Here is a 16330-nt window from a genome sequence, read left to right as displayed (position 1 = left end):
TCTATAACCAGCATTAGGTTTCAAGACAGGTTGACAAAAACACTGAGAGAGATTATTAGAGAAAGTTTGCCTGAGACAGGTGTGGTATGCTTTGGTTTCACGATGGTGCTAATACCAAAATGCTATTTCCATCCCAAGTATACCTCAGGCTCCATAGACAATGTTATTTTCAAAGAAGCTTCAGGCTAGCTTCTTTCTGTCTTTTTTGAGGGACAAAGAACTCTTTCAATATGTACTTTGTAAGTTTAGAATATATACGTAATGTTTATTGAATAATTAGCTCATTTGGAAAGTAGTTACTTGAAATAGCATAATCATTTGCTATAATTTAGAGTTCTTTTTATTGATTCATTGTTTAAATATTACTTTTTAAGGTAGGAGCATTCAAAGCAATTTTGCTTCTTTTCCTTATTTCTATACTGTAAATGATATTTTAAGTTTCATTAAGATTTTACTTAGTGTAGCCTTGTACGCATTTTCCGTGTTCAACCCAATTGACAAAGCTATGAAATTGCAACCCATGCAAATATTCCAGTCTTTTATATTGTACTCTGGTGACAGTATCTAAGACACAATTATTAATAATTTGAAGTTTACATTTTCCCAATAATTTAAGGATAATGTATATTGATAGCCATAGTAGTCACAGGGAACTTTTGAGTTACTGAAATGGAAGTTCTTTTTATTGATAAATAATAACAGATAAGTTACATATTTTATTTCAAAAATATTTTAACTAGCTAATATTAACTGATAATTAAATTACTACATATTTTCAGTACCGTGCTGGTTGCACTTTGAAATGAATTTTTTTAAAGCTTCCATCATGACTTTTACTCCTGGGGAGGAAAGTACTAGATTTTTTGACTATCTATCTAACTACTCTGTACCAGGAAGCCAGACCATATCTCATTGAATTTTTGAACAGCACTTGTAGGTGGGAATTTTTACCCTCATTAAAAATATAAAAGAAATTAATGCTGAAAGGGGTTAAGTATCTTAGTCAAATGTAAGCCTGTAACTGGTGAGTAACAAAAATTATAAGCACAACTTAGATTTGCTGAACATTAACTATAGTGCCAGATATACTCCTAGGTGGTTTACATCTGTTATAACAAAACTTTTGAATTTTATTCTATTATCATTACCAGTTGAGACATAAAGAAACTAAAAGGCAAAAAGGTAGAGTAACTTGCCCAAGGAAACATGTCAGAGCCAGGGTTACAACTTAAGACTATGTGGACCAAAGCTTGTGCTTTTAATTGACTATGATTTGTCATTGCTAGTATAAAAAAGAACCATGGCTTCCAAGATTCACACTCTGTGAGGCCTTTTCTTATTTTGAACCTGGCCTGATCCTATTATTCAATTTATCCAGTAGAATGTGATGGAAGTGATGGTGTGTCAGGTCTGAGTCCGGGTCTAAAAAGGTCTGGCAGCTTCCACTTTTGTGCTTTTGTGAACTTGAGATTCCATATAAAAAAATCTAGCTACCCTGTGGGAAACCTGTGGAAAGACAACTTGGACAGGCCCGAGGGAGAGGAAGAATCCTGAAAGTAAATGGAGAGTGGAGAAGATCTAGCTGTGAGGATAAAGCTGTTATTTACCAGGAAAGTTCTATTTGGCTGATCCTCTTTAAGCAGTGTAATAAAATATTTTAGCCCTTGCTACAATTTCACAAAGTAGATTTAATCCTGCTCTTTGAAATGTGGACTCTGGGAGGATAGGAGACTTGCCTAAATTCCTTTAGCAAGTAAGTTGCAGGACCTGATTTTGAACTCAAGACTAGGTTAGGTCAAAAGTAAATCTCCTAATTTCATATAATGTAGAAAAACTGAAATTCTACATTAGGAAAATTAACATGAGGCCTTGATTAGACATGAGAAACTATGAAAATATGACTGTTAATTTAGAGTATGTTAGCTACAGGTGTGAGAGTCAGTGGGTTGCTTAGTAACCTAATAAGAAATATAAGAATGTCTGAATAACAACAGTAAAAATGAGCTTCCTATTTTCACAATATGGGAAGAATCCTTGACAACACAGGAGGCTTTAAATCAAACAGAGATTATAAAATGCATCATCTTTGAATACAATCAAAATTATGTTTACAAAACACCACTAGAGTTCAAGAGAGTGTATTTGTGCATGAAAATTCATAAACTTTGTCTTCACTATTGCACTGAGTTGATTGACCAACCACTCACTCATTGATTCAATAAGCAGCTACTGAACATTTAATATGTATAAGCCATGAGGCTGGTTGATATGGATACAACATATCCATATGTTGGTTATGTTTGGAATCCATACACACGGAAGTATGATGAAGTACACATATCCTATATATGTGAATGAGATAGGCATATTTCGAGACCACAGAGAGTTTATAGTCAGAGGCCCAGAAACAAAAAGTATAAATGCATAAAGAAATAAAAACTACTAGTTGTATAATCAAAGGAACAATAAGTAATAATATGAAGATTAATGCAGTAAAACACTGTATACTTAATGTCTTTGGAGGCTTCCCTGAGTAGGTGATTAATCTGAGGACTGGACACAGAGGCTGAGAAGGAGTGAGCTGCATGAGGCTTCAGGTAAGGTAAAAGCTCTGAGGCAGGATAGACGTTAGTGTGTTTGAGGACCTAGAAAGCACAAGGTGAGTGGAGCTTTGTGAGCTACAGAAAGGAATGTTGAGTGAGGTTAAAGGAATATTCAAGGGTAATGTAGATCAAACATAGGAATTCAGATGCTGTCATAAGTGTAATGGAAGTTTCTAAAAGGTTTTAAGTAGCAAGTGGTCCAATTTACATTAGAAAAAGAAAATACTCAAGCTATTCAACAGGGAGTAGACCAGGTGGGAGGAGGAGAAGTGGAGAGTCAAGTTAGGAGGATATGATGAGAAATCTGATTTGTGTATCTGTTACTGATAGAGAAAAGCAGGCAAAAGCACTGCCAAAAAATGACCAGAATATGGTATTATTTTTAATCAAATCTAAATATTTACAGTATAAAATAAATAATATAAAATAAAATAATCATTCCAATTAGAAAGTCTGAATTCAAATTTTGAAAATCAATTTATACATATTTCTTGGTTACTCATTTACCCATTTCTTGCAGTACACAAGGGAGTGCAATAACTGAAGCACAGTAGTCTCTATGTTTTTATTTCTTTCCACAGTCTTTAACCATCCTCCACTATTATAAATGATACTAGAGCCATTGCGTCAGAAATGTGGAAATAATGCCAGTTAGAAATTGCACTGTGAAATATAAAGATTTTTAAAAACTTACTTAGCTTGTAAACGTCTCCTTACATGCTAAATAATAGTCTTATCTTGGGATTAAATCATTCTATGTAATTGGAACATTTTATACCCTTTGTTAAAATTCTAGAACTGTGGAATATTAGCCTTTTATCATTTAAAAACATTATCTATACTATGTTTTGCTCAACTATTTCTATGATGCTTATTTACTTTATGGGTTAGGATTGTCCATGATCAACTTTCCTCCTTAATATAATCCTTCTTTTATTCTAAGAAACAGGTTTTAGACACCAGGCAGTGCTCCCCATTTATTATTCTCATCACAATGGAGGTGTTGGAATGCCTTTTTATTTATCATTAGAGGCCCAGGTGAGTCTGTTGAATGTGCATGGTAGGGACAATCTTTGCCTGATGAAATGCTTCAGTTTCCAGTTAGTGAAATTTTGTTCAATCAATATAAAGTGCTGAGGTGACATATCCTGCTTTATATTGTGCAGGGCATTTTTAAGAAGCTGACTACAATACTCAGTGTCAGAGTACTACAGTGATGTACTTAAGTTTATAAATGCTTTACTGACTTTAAGTGCTATAAATTTACCTTTTGTGAGTGATAATTATAAGTTAGACTTTACAGAAGTTTGGCAGAGTTATACATTCTTCCAGAAAATATTAAGATTGAGTTCTATGTTATTAATTGTGTATTTTAGTGGATTCTTTTCAGAGCTTTCTAACAACTTTCTAACAATACAGCAGTATAAATCAAGTAACTCTTTTTCCTACATGTAAACGTTTGATTGTATTATCAAAATTGTTTATATTTTTATGAGAAGCCAAGGCAGAGTATTGGAGATGTCATACTAGTGTGAAAATATTACAGGTAAAGGAAAATTAGACAATAAACACTTCTGTTAAGTAAATCCAAAATAGGAAGACCATCTTTAAAATGTATAAACCAAACAGCATTTACTTAAGTCAGCTGATTATACCAACAGTATTTTAATTATATGCTAAAATACACATGAAAAGACAGGAAAAAGAAAGAAATGACATTATTTGTGTTGACTCTACATCTGAAAAAAGGAATTAATACAAATATTTTGTTCCATTAATGGGGAATTAAGTCTAAATCCTAAAGCAATTATAATTGCAGGCCTAGTAGGCCAGTGGGAAAGTATTTTAAATTCTGGCAATAGTATCTTTAGAATAAAACTTGATTAAATTTATGTTTGTTATACAAACTGCTATTCCTTTTTCCCCAACAATGTTGGCCTTGCAATTGTCACATCCTCAACTGTCACATTCTCCAATAGGAAAGGGAGTTTAGAGTGTCATAGGGGACAGCTGTCCAAGCTAGCTTTGTACTCTCTTTGGGAAAAAAAGAGTCTCTAAATTGCTTTACTCTTTCTGCTAGAGTAATGTGGTAAACTTAACTATGACTAGAGGCAATAATTCCATTGTTTGAAAAAAAAATGAGCCCAATCATAAGCTTTTCTCTTAATTTCCCTTGTATTGAATCTGAGTTCTCAAATCTGAGACTAAAATTTTTGCTGAATTTCCTATTTAAGAAAAAAAAAAGATATGCTTAGAAACATAAATGATTTTTCAGAATTCTAGTTTCTCATGTATTTCAATTTACCTGGGAAGAAATGTAAATTTCTTACAATGTGTTTATCTGAATAGCTCATTTGTTTTCAAAGTAGGATTGGGACTTCCCTGGCAGTCCAGTGGTTAAGACTCTGTGCTTCCACTGCAGGGGCCATGGGTTTGATCCCTGGTCAGGGAACTAGGATCCTGCATGCTGTGCAGTGAGGCCAAAAAGTGATGTTGCCATTGTGGCACCAAGACCTGGCCTTACCCAACAGCATACAAGCTCCAGTACTGGAATTTCTCAGGCCAAACAACCGCAAGATACGAACACAGCCCCACCCATCAGCAGATAGGCTTCCTAAAGCTATACTGAGACCACAGCCACCTTTAAACATGCCCCTTGACATAATCCTGCCCACTAGAGGGACAAGACCCAGCTCCAACCACCAGTGGGCAGGCAACAGTCCCTCCCATCAGGAAGCCTGCACAAGTCCCTGAACCAACCTCACCCACCAGAATCAAGAGGAACTACAATGGTGCAGCCTGCAGAATAGAGACCACAAACACAGAAAGTTAGACAAAATGAAATGGCAGAGAAATATGTTTCAGACAGAGGAACAAGATAACAACCCACAACAACTACTAAATGAAGTGGAGATAGGCAATCTACCTGAAAAAGAATTTAGAGTAATGATAGTAAAGATGATCCAAGATCTCAGAAAAACAATGAAGGCATAGGCTAAGAGGATACAAGAAATGTTTAACAGAGCTAGGTGATTTAAAGAACAGAGATGAATAAAATATACAAGAAGGAATAAATAGCAGAATAAATGAGGCAGAAGAACAAATAAGTAAGCCGGAAGACAGTGGTGGAAATCACTTCAGTGGAACAGAATAAAGAAAAAAGAATGAAAAAAGATGAGGACAGTCTCAGAGACCTCTGGGACAACATTAAATGCACCAACATCCACATTATAGTTGTCCCAGAAGGAAAGGAGAGAAAGGGCTTGAGAAAATAAATAGTTAAAGAGATTATAGCTGAAAACTTCCCTAACATGAGAAAGGAAATAGTCACCCAAGTACAGGAAGCACAGAGAGTCCCATGCACAATACACTGAAGGAGGAATATGTGGAGATGCATATTAATCAAACTGATAAAAATTAAAGGCAAAAAATATTAAAAGCAACAAGGGAAAAGCAACAATTAATATACAAGAGAATCCCCATAATGTTATCAGCTAATTTTTCAGAGAAACTCTGAAGGCCAGAAGGGAGTGGCATGATATACTTAAAGAGATGAAAGGGAAAAATCTACAACAAAGAATACTCAGCAAAGCTCTCATACAGGTTTGACAAAGAAATCAAAAGCTTTACAGACAAGGAAAAGCTAAGATAATTCAGCTCTGTGAAAACAACTTTACAAGAAATCCTAAAGGAAATTCTCTAGGGGAAAAAGAAAAGACCACAACTAGAAACAAGAAAATTATGAATGGGAAAGCTTACCGGTAAAGAAAAACATAGAGTAAAGGTAGGTAACCATCCACACACAAATATGATATCAAAAACAGCAATCGTGAGGAGAGCACAAGTGCAGGATATTGGAAATGCATTGGAAATGAAGAGACCAGCAACTTAAAACAAACGTGTGTGTGTGTGTATAGACTGCTGTATCAAAACCTCATGGGAACAACAAACCAACCAAAGATCTACAATAGATACACAAAAAAGAAAAAGGAATCCAAACACAGCACTGAAGCTAGTCATCAAATCACAAGAGAAGAGAATAAAAAGGGAAAGGAATAAAAAAGACCTACAAAAACAAATCTAAAGCAATGAACAAAATGGCAATGAGAACATACATATTGATAATTACCTTAAATGTAAATGGATTAAATGCTCCAACCAAAAGACACAGACCAGCTGAATGGATATAAAAACAAGAACCGTGTATATGCTGTTTACAAGAGACCCACTTCAGACCTAGGGACACATACAGAATGAAAGTGAGGGGATGGAAAAATATATTCCATGCAAATGGAAATCAAAAGAAAGCTGGAGTAGCAATTCTCATATCAGACAAAATAGACTCTAAAATAAAGACTGTTACAAATGGAAATAAAAACTGGAGTAGCAATACTCATATCAGACAAAATAGACTTTAAAATAAAGACTATTATAAGAGATAAGGAAGGAAACTACAAAATGATCAAAGGATCAATCCAAGAAGAAGATACAACAATTGTAAATATTTACGCACCTAGGGACTTGCCTGGTGGTGCAGTGGTTAAGAATCCCCCTGCCAATGCAGGGGACATGGGTTTGAGCCCTAGTCTGGGAAGATCCCACATGCCGAGGAGCAACTAAGTCCGTGCACCACAACTACTGAGCCTGTGCTCTCACAACTACTGAGCCTGTGCTCTCACAACTACTGAGCCTGTGCTCTCACAACTATTGAGCCTGTGCTCTAGAGCCTGAGAGCCACAACTACTGAAGCCTGCTCACCTAGAGCCCATGCTCCGCAACAAGAGAAGCCACAGCAGTGAGAAGCCCATGCACCACAACGAAGACCCAATGCAGCCAAAAATAATTAATTAATTTCAAAAAATATTTATGCACCCAACATAGGAGCACCTCAATATATAAGGCAAATACTAACAGCCATAAAAGGAGAAATCAACAGTAACACAATAATAGTGGGAGATTTTCACACCCCATTCTCATCAATGGACAGATCATCCAGACAGAAAACCAAAAAGGAAACACTGAACTTAAATGACACACCTAGACTAGAAAGACTTTATAGCTATATATAACATTCAACACCAAAACAGCAAAATACACATTATTTTCAAGTACACATGGAAAATTCTTCAGGCTAGATCACATGCTAGGCCATAAAACAAGCCTCAATAAATTTAAGAAGACTGAACTCATATCAAGCATCATTTCCAATCACAACACTATGAAACTAGAAATTAACTACAAGACAAAAACTGTAAAAAACACACATGTAGAGACTAAACAAACTGCTACTGAACAACCAATGGGTCACTGAAGAAATCAAAGAGGAAATAAAAAACATCTGGAGACAAATGAAAATGGAAACACAATTCAAAATCTATGGAAAGCAGCCAAAGCAGTTTTAAGAGGGAAGCCTATAACAATACAAGCTTAACTCAGGAAACAAGAAAAAGCTCAAATAAACAACCTAACCTTACACCTAAACCAACAAGAGAAAGATGAGAAAACAAAACCTAAAGTTAGTAGAAGAAAAGAAATCATAAAGATCAGAGGAGAAATAAATGAAATAGAGACAAAGAAAACAATACACAAGATCAATGAAACTAAAAGCTGCTTCTTTGAGAAGATAAATAAAATTGATAAACCTTTAGCCAGTCTCATCAAGAAAAAGTGGGAGAGGGCTCAAATCAATAAAATTAGAAACAAAAAAGAAGTTACAAATGACAGAAATACAAAGGATCATAAGAGATTACTACAAACAACTACATGCCAATAAAATGGAGAACCTAGAAGAAAGGGAGATATTCTTAGAAAGGTACAACCTTCTGAGACTGAACCAGGAAGAAACAGAAAATATGAACAGACCAATCACAAGTACTGAAATTAAAACTGTGATTAAAAATCTTCCAACAAACAAAAGTCCAGGACCAGAAGGCTTCACAGGCAAATTCTATCAACATTTAGAGAACAGTTAACACCTTCCTGAAGCTCTTCCAAGGAGGAACACTCCCTAGTTCATTCTTTGAGGCCACAATCACTTGATACCAAAACCAAACAAAGATACCACAAAAAAAAGAAAATTACAGGCCAATATCACTGATGAACATATGCTCAATAATAATCAACAAAATACTAGCAAACCAAATCCAATAATACATTAAAAGGATCATACACCATGATACAGTGGGATTTATGCCAGGGATGCAAGGATTTCTCAGTATCCACAAATCAATCAATGTGATACACCACATAAACAAACTGAATATTAAAAACCATATGATCATCTCAGTAGATGCAGAAAAAGCTTTTGACAAAATTCAAAACCCATTTATGATAAAAACTCTCCAGAAAGTGGGCATAGAAGGAACTTACCTCAACATAATAAAGGCCATGTATATAACAAACACACAGCTAACATCATTCTCAATGCTGAAAAGCTTAAAGCATTCCCTCTAAGATCAGGAACAAGACAAGGATGTCCAGTGTCACCACTTTTATTCAACGTAGTTTTGGAAGTCCTAGCCATGGCAATCAGAGAAGAAAAAGAAATAAAAGTGATCCAAATTGGAAAAGAAGTAAAACTGTCACCATTTGCAGATGACATGATACAATACATAGAAAATCCTAGAATTGCTCCTAGAAAACTACTAGAGCTAATCAACGAATTTGTTAAAGTAGCAGGGTACAACATTAATACACAGAAATCTCTTACATTCCTATACACTAAGATCAGAAAGAGAATTAAGGAAACAATCACATTTACCATCATAGCAAAAAGAATAAAATACCTAGTAATAAACCTACCTAAGGAGGCAAAAGACCTATACTCTGAAGATGGTATCAGAACTGTATCAGACGCTATGGAAAAAAAAAATCGAAGATGACAAAAACAGATGGAGAGACATACCATGTTCTTGGATTGGAAGAATCAATATTGTCAAAATCACTATACTACCCAAGGCAATCTACAGATTCAGTGCAATCCCTAAATTACCAATGGCATTTTTCACAGAATTAGGACAAAAAAATCTTAAAATTTGTATAGAAACACAAAAGACCTCAAATAGCCAAAGCAATCCTGAGAGAGAAAAACTGAGTTGGAGGAATCAGGCTCCTTGACCTCAGGCTGTACTACAGAGCATCAAAACAGTATGGTACTGGTGCAAAAACAGAATGTAGATCAATGGAACAGGATAGAAAGCCCAGAAATAAACCTATGCACCTATGGTTAATTAATCTAATGCAAAGGAGGGAAGAATATACAATGAAGAAAAGACAGTCTCTTCAATAAGTGGTGCTGGGAAAACTGGACAGCTACATGTAAAAGACTGAAATTAGAACACTCCCTAACACCATACACAAAAACTCAAAATGGATCAAAGATCTAAATCGTGGATTTAGACACTGTAAAATTCTTTGAGGAAAACATAAGCAGAACACTCTTTGACATAAATCACTGGAATATCTTTTTTGGTCCACCTCCTAGAGTAATGAAAATAAAAACAAAAACAAACAAATGGGACCTAATTAAACATAAAAGCTTTTGTGCAGCAAAGGAAACCATAAACATAATGAAATGACAAAACTCAGAATGGGAGAAAATATTTGCAAATGAATCAACCAACAAGGGATTAATCTCCAAAATACACAAACAGCTCATGCAGCTCTGTCAAGAAAGCAAACAACCCAATCAAAAAATGGGCAAAATATCTAAACAAACATTTCTCCAAAGACGACATACACATGGCCAAAAAGCACAGGAAAATATGCTCAACATCACTAATTATCAGAGAAATGCAAATCAAAACTACAATGAGGTACCACTTACACCGGTCAGAATGGCCATCATCAAAAAGTCTAGAAACAATAAATGCTGGAGAGGGTGTGGAGAAAAGGGAACCCTCCTACACTGTTGTTGCGAATATAAATTGGTACAACCACTATGGAGAATAGTACGGAGGTTCCTTAATAAACTAAAAAATAGAACTACCATATGATCCAGCAATCACACTTCTGGGCATATATCTGGAGAAAATCATAATTCTTAAAGATACATGCACCTCAGTGTTCACTGTAGTACTGTTTACAATAGCCAAGACATGGAAGCTACCTAAATGTCCCTGACAGAGGAATGGATAAAGAAAAGTGGTACAGGGGCTTCCCTGGTGGCGTAGTTGTTGGTTGAGAGTCCGCCTGCCGATGCGGGGGACATGGGTTCGTGCCCCGGTCCGGGAAGATCCCACATGCCGCAGAGCGGCTAGGCCCGTGAGCCATGGCCGCTGAGCCTGTGCGTCCAGAGCCTGTGCTCTGCAACGGGAAAGGCCGCAACAGGGAGAGGCCCGTGTACCACAAAAAAAAAAAAAAAAAAAGTGGTACATATATACAACAGAATATTGCTCAGCCAAGAAAATAATGAAATAATGCCATTTGCAGCTACATAGATGGACCTAGAGATTATCACACTAAATGAAGTCAGTCAGGCAAGGAAAGACAAATATCATATGATATCACTCATATGTAGAATCTAAATTAAAAAATGATACAAATGAACTTATTTACAAAACAGAAAGAGACTCAGAGATTTTGGAAAGACACTTAGGGTTACCAAAGGGGAAACATGGAGGGGAGGGATAAATTAGGAGCTTGTGATTAACATACATGCACTACTATACATAAAATATATAACCAACAAGGACCTACTGTATAGCACAGGGAACTTTACTCAATATTCTGTAATAACCTATATGGGAAAAAATCTGAAAAAGAATGAATAGATGTATATGCATAACTGAATCACTATGCTGTACACCTGAAACTAACAAAACATTGTAAATCAACTATACTCCAATAAAAAAATAAAATATGAATCGAATCATACCACCCACTAAGTTTAAAGAAATTAATTAATCCTATTGTCTGACATTTGAGCACTTAAAAATAGTCTTATTTGGCTCCACTTCTGAATATTATAACGTTAAATCCATGTACCATTATTAGGTTTTTTTTAGCATTCACAATCCCATTTTCTCATAGCAAATATCTCATTGGAAGTAGGCTTTCAAAACAACTTTGGAAACACAACTGTTGCTAGCTTTCATTGTCTATAATTTATGACTTTTTGCATCAGAGATATTTGACTTCCTTGGTTATAATTTAAAAGGTCTGGGGAAAGGGTGTTACTGGTTTCAAATGAGCCAGGAAACTCCCATCTCTAGGCAAGTCAACAAAGTCTAGTTGTACCTGCAGCCAAATGTGAACAACATGGTCAGAAAGCAGAGGTGTAGTCCCCCAAAGAAGGAAATACCACTGGGCAGTTACTTTATCTTTCTTGATCAGCTGGGACTTTTATAAATCCCAAATGACAGAAAAGTCAACAAAAACTTAAGAAAAATAGTGGGGGGAGAGGCAGTATGTAGGGGAAAGAAACAGATCTAGGGACCTATAAAACCACAAAGTCCATGGGTATATAGCCTAGGCTTTGATACAACTTGATTCAAAGTTCAAATAATGTTCATGTAGCCCTATAACTGTAAATCAATCAGGTTATCTTACTTCTGTTCTGCTTCATTTTAAGGCTTTACATTGTGTTAAGGTGTGGCAGCAGGACAAGACCTTTCGTGCCCAGTAACAAGGTCAGAAGCAAGGTCTGAACTAGTATTCCCAAGAAAAGTCTTTACGGAATATCTTTCCCTCTACCTGGATCATAAGTCCTTCCCTAAGGATATTACTTTGGCTCAGGAAAATGTAATACCGTGTGTGGTTTAGGTCAATATCATCGGTAACACCGAGAATCACAGATTTGTTTCCTTATTTAGGCCACTGGAGCAAGAATAAGGAAGTGCATATGCTTAGATTGGTATTATTAGAAGATGAGAGGCAGTGGATCCCCAAGTCCACCCATGTTTCTTCTTATGCAATATGTTAGAAACTCCTCATTTTCATAATTCAATGACACTGCATACATGTCTAAAATCACTTGTCTTTTTTGCCAAAGGGTACGACAAAAGATCTCATGCATCTACTGAGTCCAGATCCAAATTCTGGATCCCAGATAATTTGACATGTCTTTCTGTTGGGTCTTGATGAGGTTCCTAAGGCTGCATAAGGAGTTTACTTGAAAACACCTTAAATAAAAATGATGGGTAAGGAGGGGAAGATGGCGGAAGAGTAAGATACGGAGATCACTTTCCTCCCCACAGATACCCTAGAAATACATCTACACATGGAACAACTCCTACAGAACACCTACTGAACGCTGGCAGAAAACCTCAGACCTCCCAAAAGGCAAGAAACCCCCCACGTACCTGGGTAGGGAAAAAGAAAAAAGAAAGAACGGAGACAAAAGAATAGGGACGGCACCTGCACCACTGGGAGGGAGCTGTGAAGGAGGAAAGGTTTCCACACACTAGGAAGCCCCTTCGCGGGCGGAGACTGTAGGTGGCGGAGGGGGAGAGCTTCGGTGCCGTGGAGGAGGGCGCAGCAACAGGGGTGCGGAGGGAAAAGCGGGGAGATTCCTAAACAGAGGATCGATGCTGACCGGCACTCACCAGCCCGAGGGGCTTGTCTGCTTACCTGACGGGGCAGGCGGGGCTGGGAGCTGAGGCTCGGGCTTCAGTCGGAGCGCAGGGAGAGAACTGTGGTTGGCGGCGTGAACACAGCCTGAAGGGGTTAGTGCACCACGGCTAGCCGGGAGGGAGTCCGGGGAAAAGTCTGGACCTGCCAAAGAGGCAAGGGACTTTTTCTTCCCTCTTTGTTTCCTGGTGCGCAAGGAGACGGGATTAAATCGCTGCTTAAAGGAGCTCCAGAGACGGGCGCAAGCCGTGGCTAAAAGAGCGGACCCCAGAGACGGGCAGGAGACGCTAAGGCTGCTGCTGCTGCCATCAAGAGGCCTGTGTGCGAGCACAGGTCACTATCCACACCCTCCTTCCACGGAGCCTGTGCAGCCTGCCACTGCCAGGTTCCCGGGATCCAGGGACAACTTCCCCGGGAGAACACACGGCGCGCCTCAGGCTGGTGCAACATCACGCCGGCCTCTGCTGCCGCAGGCTCGCCCCACACTCTGTGCCCCTCCCTCCCGCAGCCTGAGAGAGCCAGAGCCCCCGAATCAGCGGCTCCTTTAACCCCGTCCTGTCTGAGCGAAAAACAGACGCCCTCCGGTGACCTACACGCAGAGGCGGGGCCAATCCAAAGCTGAGCCCCTGGGAGCTGTGAGGACAAATAAGAGAAAAGGAAATCCCTCCCAGCAGCCTCAGAAGCAGCGGATTAAAGCTCCACAATCAACTTGATGTACCTGCATCTGTGGAATACATGAAGACAACGAATCATTGCAAATTGAGGAGGTGGCCTTTGAGAGCAAGATTTATGATGTTTTCCCCTTTTCCTCTTTTTGTGAGTGTGTATGTGTATGCTTCTTTGTGACATTTTGTCTGTATAGCTTTGCTTCCACCATTTGTCCTAGGGTTCTATCCGTCGTTTTTTTATTTTTAATTTTTTAATAATTAATATTAATTTTAATAACTTTTATTTTACTTTATCTTCTTTCTTTCTTTCTTTCTTTTTCTTTCTTTCTTTCTTTCTTCCCTCCCTCCCTCTCTCTTTCTTTCTTCCTACTTCTACTAATTCTTTCTCTCTACTTTTTCTCCCTTTTATCCTGAGCTGTGTGGATGAAAGGCTCTTGGTGCTGCAGCCAGAAGTCAGTGCTGTGCCTCTGAGGTGGGAGCGCCAACTTCAGGACACCCGTCCACAAGAGACCTCCCAGCTCCACATAATATCAAATGGCAAAAATCTCCCAAAGACCTCCATCTTAACACCAGCACCCAGCTTCACTCAACAACCAGCAAGCTATAGTGCTGGACAACCTATGCCAAACAACTAGCAAAACAGGAACACAACCCCACCCATTAGCAGAGAGGCTGCCTAAAATCATAATAAGTCCACAGATACTCCAAAACACACCACCAGACGTGGACCTGCCCACCAGAGAGACAAGATCCAGCCTCATCCACCAGAACACAGGTACTAGTCCCCTCCACCAGGAAGCCTACACAGCCCACTGAACCAATCTTAGCCACTGGGGACAGACACCAAAAACAACGGGAACTACAAACCTCCAGCCTGCAAAAAGGAGACCCCAAACACAGCAGCAAGATAAGCAAAATGAGAAGACAGAAAAACACACAGCAGATGAAGGAGCAAGATAAAAACACACCAGACCAAAAAAATGAAGAGGAAATAGGCTGTATACCTGAAAAATAATTCAGAATAATGATAGTAAAGGTGATCCAAAATCTTGGAAATAGAATAGACAAAATGCAAGAAACATTTAACATGGACCTAGAAGAACTAAAGATAAAACAAACAATGATGAACAACACAATAAATGAAATTAAAAATACTCTAGGTGGGATCAATAGCAGAATAACTGAGGCAGAAGAATTGATAAGTGACCTGGAAGATAAAATAGTGGAAATAACTACTGCAGAGCAGAATAAATAAAAAGAATGAAGAGAACTGAGGACAGTCTCAGAGACCTCTGGGGCAACATCAAACGCACCAACATTCGAATTATAGGGGTTCCAGAAGAAGAAGAGAAAAAGAAAGGGATGGAGAAAATATTTGAAGAGATTATAGTTGAAAACTTCCCTAATATGGGAAAGGAAATAGTTAATCAAGTCCAGGAAGCACAGAGAGTCCCATACAAGATAAATCCAAGGAGAAATATGCCAAGACACATAATAATCAAACTGTCAAAAGTTAAATACAAAGAAAGCATATTAAAAGCAGCAAGGGAAAAACAACAAATAACACGCAAGGGAATCTCCATAAGGTTAACAGCTGATCTTTCAGCAGAAACTCTGCAAGCCAGAAGGGACTGGCAGGACATATTTAAAGTGATGAAGGAGAAAAAGCTGCAACCAAGATTACTCTACCCAGCAAGGATCTCATTCAGATTTGATGGAGAAATTAAAACCTTTACAGACAAACAAAAACAGAGAGTTCAGCACCACCAAACCAGCTTTACAACAAATGCTAAAGGAACTTCCCTAGGCAAGAAACACAAGAGAAGGAAAAGACCTACAATAATGAACCCAAAACAATTTAGAAAATGGAAATAGGAACATACATATCGATAATTACCTTAAATGTAAATGGACTAAATGCTCCCACCAAAAGACACAGATTGGCTGAATGGATACAAAAACAAGACCCATATATATGCTGTCTACAAGAGACCCACTTCAGACCTAGAGACACATACAGACTGAAAGTGAGGGGATGGAAAAAGATATTTCATGCAAATGGAAACCAAAAGAAAGCTGGAGTAGCAATTCTCATATCAGACAAAATAGACTTTAAAATAAAGACTATTAGAAGAGACAAAGAAGGACACTACATAATGATCAAGGGATCGATCCAAGAAGAAGATATAACAATTGTAAATATTTATGCACACAACATAGGAGCACCTCAATACATAAGGCAAATACTAACAGCCATAAAAGGGGAAATTGACAGTAACACATTCATAGTAGGGGACTTTAACACCCCACTTTCACCCATGGACAGGTCATCCAAAATGAAAATAAATAAGGAAACACAAGCTTTAAATGATGCATTAAACAGGATGGACTTAATTGATATTTATAGGACACTCCATCCAAAAACAACAGAATACATTTTTCTCAAGTGCTCATGGAACATTCTCCAGGTTAGATCATATCTTGGGTCAC

Source organism: Aethalodelphis obliquidens, unplaced genomic scaffold (genome assembly GCF_003676395.1).
Source record: "Aethalodelphis obliquidens isolate GAN/ISIS:26980383/991018 unplaced genomic scaffold, ASM367639v1 scaffold24, whole genome shotgun sequence".
In the NCBI taxonomy this organism is placed as follows: Eukaryota; Metazoa; Chordata; class Mammalia; order Artiodactyla; family Delphinidae; genus Aethalodelphis; species Aethalodelphis obliquidens.
The sequence above is the reverse complement of the archived record's forward strand: the minus strand, read 5'-3'. Positions refer to the sequence as shown.